This window comes from Muntiacus reevesi, chromosome X (assembly GCF_963930625.1).
Source record: "Muntiacus reevesi chromosome X, mMunRee1.1, whole genome shotgun sequence".
NCBI lineage: Eukaryota > Metazoa > Chordata > Mammalia > Artiodactyla > Cervidae > Muntiacus > Muntiacus reevesi.
The window spans coordinates 39,033,569-39,039,568 of NC_089271.1; positions in this window are offsets into that span (position 1 = coordinate 39,033,569).

Below are 6,000 nucleotides of genomic sequence, written 5' to 3' on the forward strand. Positions count from 1 at the left end.
ACAAAGCATTCTTAGCTCAGGGGGCATGAGGAAGTGGGGGCAGGCTGGGTAAATGACCCAGGAGTACAGGAGTGATCCTCAGCCAGTGAGGAATGGAAATTGAAAGGCAAGTAACCCAGCTCCCTGATCTTTCTGTGGAAGGCTGGTTCGAGGTATCTTCTGTGTCATCTCCCCAAGCCACCCACCCCAGCAGCATTGCACCCCAGTTTCCCACGGGACAATCCAGCCATTAGCAGACCTTAGTTGGTTTTCCCCACTTCCCTTTCTCACACTCTCACCCAGTCACTGTGCTTCCCCTGATCACCTCCCAGCTGACAACCTGTACCCACGTCCTTGTCTCAGGACCCATCTGCTTTGAGGGCAACTGAAACCAGGACAGGCGGGTGGGTACCAGCTGCCTAGTGACCTGAGGTCAGACATGCAACCGGACGCCTGCATGCAACATCAGCAATGGCACGGGACCTGCTCTCAGAAGGACTCCATGCTTGGTTGACACCGTCTTGAAATTCTTAATCATTTTATCTTTGAACCTGTGTTGCATAAGTAACATCTGATGGGATGGTGGAGCATGCACACAAGCAGCACACGGAATGCTGGCTGGCACCTCTGACTCTGTAGGCGGTGCAGCCCAAGCGATTCCTTGGTAACCTGGGGCGCTCACGCACACCCTCTGCAGGTAAGCGCAGAGCCCCAGGGTCCAGATTGATGGTGCTAATTGTAGTGGCTGAGCAGAAGCCACAGCTGTGGAAGAGAAGAGAGGAGGGGCTCTGTGTGGGGTTCACCCTGGGACCTGTGGTGGGAGGGCAACTTGCCCGTCAGTGTCTGGACCCCATCCTTGCAGCATCTATACAAACATTAACTCTCCACCTTGAGCCCCTGGACAGGAGCTGCCCAAGCTCAGACAATATGCGTTTATCAGTAAATTATTAAAAATAAAAGCATACACATGGATGTTGCAATGAAACACATCAGGGAGCTATTAAAAGTTTTTCAAAGTGTTTAGAATCTCGAGTTTTGAAAACCATTGCAAAATTGCATGAGAAATACCCACAGGCTGAGAAGTAGAAATTAAATTTAAAGATCATCAAATTCAGCAGAAAAGAATACAGTTTTCACAGGAAACTTTGGATGAACCAATTATTAATCAAAAGGACAATTTTTAAATTAAGTTTTCCTTACAGTTGAAGATATGGTAATAGAATACATAAACAGGCGTTTTGAATTATACATAAATCCTGAAGCCACTTTCTGTTTCTTCCGTGACTTGTACAAGTTACAGAAAATGTCAGACAAAACATTAAAGTGCCTTATATAAATTTATGTTTAAAATTAAATTCAGATTTACATGAAACTGATTTGAGTCAAAATTTTTTAGAAAAAAATGTTCTATCAGCATCATCAGGTCTAGAAATGCTGAAATTTTTGAATTTCAAAATATATTTTGACATAATTGATTAGATATGTATTCCAGTGTTGTCACAGCCTATAAAAACACTCATAACAATTCTTGTAACAGTTGCATCAGCAGAGAGATCCTTTTCTTTTTTTTTTAAGAAAGATCCTTTTCAAAATTAGAAGTTATCAAAGTTATCTGTAATTTCACATTTGCCAGGAGTGACTGATGTTGCTTTCAATTTGTATAGATTGAAAGTGAAGTTGCTAAAAGTATAAATTTTGATGACCTAATAAATGAAAAAGCAGAAAAGTGAGCCACAGAAATATGGTCAGTCAAGATATCACATTAATAAAATATCAGACTTCCCTGGTGGCTCAATGGTAAAGAATCTGCCTGCCAATGCAGTAAACATGGGTTCAATCCCTGGTCCAGGAAGACCCATAATAAAATAAAATAAAAATTAAAAAAATAAAGTACCGTTTATTGTACTACATATTATGGCACCAAAATGTTATTGTTTGCAGTTTGTACCTTTATATTGTTATGTGTGTATCACTGTTACTGTGTTTTAGAGGTCATAAAACATTTTTTAAAGGAAAAATTCTATATTTTGGTAACTTGAACAGTACTTTTTCCCTGCTTTTGGAACAGGGGCCCTACATTTTCATTTCACGTGAAGCCCCATGGGTTATGTAGGCAGCTCTGCCTGCTTAACTTGTTTACCAAGTTTTCCAGGACAGATAAGTTAGGCCTGTGGCCTTCAGGTCTGACACTGATTTTGTCTTTTTTCTCGTATTCTGAAATTTAAAAAAAAATTTTAATTGAAATGCAGTTGATGTATAATATTATGTTACAGTTGTACAGTATAGTGATTGACAATTTTAAAGGTTCTATTCCACATGTAGTTATTGTAAAATATTGGCTTTGTTCCCCATGTTGTACAATATATCCTTGTAGCTTATTTTATACCTAATAGTTTGTACCTCTTTATCCCCACTCCCTGTGTTACTCCTCCCTACTTCCCTCTCTCCACTGGTAACCACTAGTTTGTTCTCTATATCTGTGAATCTGCTGCTTTTTTGTTATATTCACTAGTTTGTTGTATTTTTTAGACTCTCTATATAAGTGATATCATAATTTGTCTTTGTCTGACTTATTTCACTTAGCATAATGCCCTCCAAGTCCGTCCATGTTGCTGCAAATGATAAGGTTTCATTCTTTTTTATGGCTGAATAGTATTCCATTGTATATATGTAACACATCTTCTTTTTCCATTCATCTGTCAGTGGACACTGAGATTGCTTCCATGCCTTGGCCATTGTGAATAGTCTAAGTATGAACATTGGGATGCATGTATGTTTTCGAATTATGGTTTCCTCTGGGTACATGCCCAAGACTGGGATTGCTGGATCATATGGGAACTTTGTTTTTAGTTTTTTGAGAAACCTCCATACTGTTTTCCTCAATGGCTGCACCAATGAACATTCCTACCAACAGTGTACAAGCGCTCCCTTTTCTCCACTTCCGTCCTCTCTTCTTAATCCAGCTGCATCACATGGTTGGCAATAGTAATAACAAGAGGTAAACTGTAAGGACTGCAGAGGAAGGAATTCTTGGACCTGAGACCTCACAGACTAGGTCTTTGTCTTTGGCTGTAGGCTTCCCTGGGGAAGAAGCACAAACTTGGGCAATGACAGTGTTCACTGTACCCGAGGACACAGCTGTGAGCCATCAGTGGCGGGGGCGGGGAGCTGGGTAGGCTGGTTCTAAAAGAGTACCTGGGCAGATCAGGACAGTATTTCCCACAGTCCGCCCCTTGTGCCACTTCATTCACTTACTTCTTATAATGAATTGACTCCACTTAAGAAGAGCTTGTCCAGGATTCTGGGGTCATGCTTTCTGGGAAATTTAAAGGGGTGGGTAGGAGAACTGTAGCCCCTATTGCTGCTGAAAGTTGATTTTGAAGCCATAGTAGTTACTCCTCCTCCACCACCAGCTCTCATAGACTCCCCTTGGCTAGCACCCCTGTTGTCTAGTTGCCGTTCACGGTAAAGGATAAAGACCCTCATTCATGGAAGGTCTGAACCCTGGGTTCCCATGGCCTCTAACGCTGTGACTGCTATACTTGTCCATTTACCGTTACCCCTGGGCATTAAGGGCACCAACAGATTCCTCAGTGGATGATTTGGGAGCCGGATTCCTGACTCTCTGGGTTGCATACCTGTGGTTCTACGTCCTTCTAACGATTGGGAGTTTGTTACCCCTGCCAGAATGGTGGCACTTTCTTTACCTGCTAAGTAACTTGGCATAAGGAGCCCAGAGACTGGGAGACCACTGAATCTTAAAGTGTAATGAAAACCTTACTCTGTCCCCTGATGTAAGCATTCCTCTTCTGAGAATCAAGATCCATATTGTGCGGACCAGAAGTACACATTCCCCCCGTGAATCTATGGGGTTAATATGAGCTGGGCCACTTCTACTTTCATCTCTTGGTTCCTAGATGCACATAGCCTACTTATGAGGCCACAACACCTTCTAATCATTGTTGATTTGGAGGATGGACAATGTCCTGAAAGATGGAATCCCATCTTTACAAGAAATTTTCTCCAAACTGGGGCATCAGCTGCACCATTCACAGGCCTTTCCTCTGCTTTATTGTGCCAACAGATCCTGGGTGGTGCAGTATATGAGAGAACCAGAGCATCCTGTGGTTATCTGCCCACACTCATGCCTCATTTGCTGTAAAGAGGGCCTCCCTGTCTGAGTTGATGCTGTGTAAGATCCCATCTCAGTGAGTCCAGTGCTCTGTAAGCCTTCTGATAGGGGTGCTTGCTGAGCCCCAGTAGTCAAGAAAGGTAAACCCACATTGCACCCATCTTTGATCCCAGTCAAGTCGAATTATTGCCCTGTCCAGGGTGGAAATCAACTTGTTACCACATGGTCAACAGTCCCCTTTGAGGAATGGCGCCATATTGGGAGTTTAGCATTGCTCTCTGTTAATGACAGGTTGGACATTCAACCGTGCTAGTAGCTAAATCAGCCTTAGTGACAGAGGCCCTATGCAATTGGGCCCATAAATAACCTCCATTCCTGTGCCGTGACTACTTTGTTCACACACGTATTATGCCATTGTGCCAGCACTGGGGTGGCCACTGATATGATGGTGGATGCCAACTGGCAGAATCATTCTATCTGGTTGTTTGGTTCCTCTTAAGTGGTCAGTGCTCTCTGGTGCATATTTATGTCTGACACAAATATCTTCATATTTAGCACATACCCCCATAGGTCCCTTCCTCCACACACCTCTTCCCCAGATTTGCTGGTCCGTGATCTTTTTAAAAACTTTTATTTATTTATTTTTGGCTGTGCTGGGTTTTCATTGCTGTGTGGGCTTTTCTCTAGTTGCAGTGAGCGGGGGTTACTCCCTAGCTGTGGCAAGCAGGCTTCTCATCTCTTGTTGCAGAGCATGGACTCTAAGGTGTGTGGGCATCAGTAATTGTGGCATATGGGCTGAGTTGCTCTGCGGCTTGTGGAATCTTCCTGGACCAGGGATCAAATCCATGTCCCCTGCTCTGGCAGGCAAATTTTTTTTTTATTTTGTACTGGGTTATAGCTGATTAACAAACAATGTTGTAGCAGTTTCAGGTGAACGGTGAAGGAATTCAGCCATACATAGACATGTATCTGTTCTCCCCCCAAACCCCACCTCCCATAACATTGAGCAGAGCTCCATGTGCTATACAGTAGGTTCTTGTTGGTTATTGGCAGGTGGATTCTTAACCACTGGACCACCAGGTAAGTCTGTCCTTGATCTTCTAATCTTTCTCCTTTCTGGACCCTGACCAACCAACCTGGCCATTTGCCATTGCCTATCTATATGGGCTTCCCTGGTGGCTCAGAGGTTAAAGCGTCTGCCTCCAATGCGGGAGACCCGGGCTCGATCCCTGGGTCGGGAAGATCCCCTGGAGAAGGAAATGGTAACCCACTCCAGTATTCTTGCCTGAAGAATCCCATGATGGAGAAGCCTGGTAGGCTACAGTCAATGGGGTCGCAAAGAGTCGGACATGACTGAGCGACTTCACTTTCATGAGTCTGTATATTTTCTTACTTCGGGCTGCATCTCTTTCTGTACAAGGTAAATTATCAGGTACATTAGCTAGATCTCTGCCCCTTGAGAAGATTTCTCCTCACTTCTGTATTCAGGGCCATCCCTGACTGAAGCTATAGTGTGACAGTCACTCATTTTTGGCTTGCAGCAACCTACCAAGTTGCTCCATCTGTAACTTGAGCTCAGCCCTGTCGCTAATCCATCAGCTGGTCATAAGGGACCCCCACACATGGCCCTTTGAGGTCAGCTAAAGAGAAGATGCTGGTACAACAGTGGTGGATGACATGGCATCTAGATCACCCCTTCATGCATCTTACTTATGCTCTCTACTTCTCCTCGTCTCCAACCCAAGAGTATCATTCTCATCATACAGTGGCTTATGCTGGGCTTGCCCAAAGTTGTGATATGGTAGATCTTACAGTCTGAGCTCATCATGGGTGGTTATGGTCACTTGATATCCCATATTTACATGCTTGACTCCATCAGGGCCAGTATC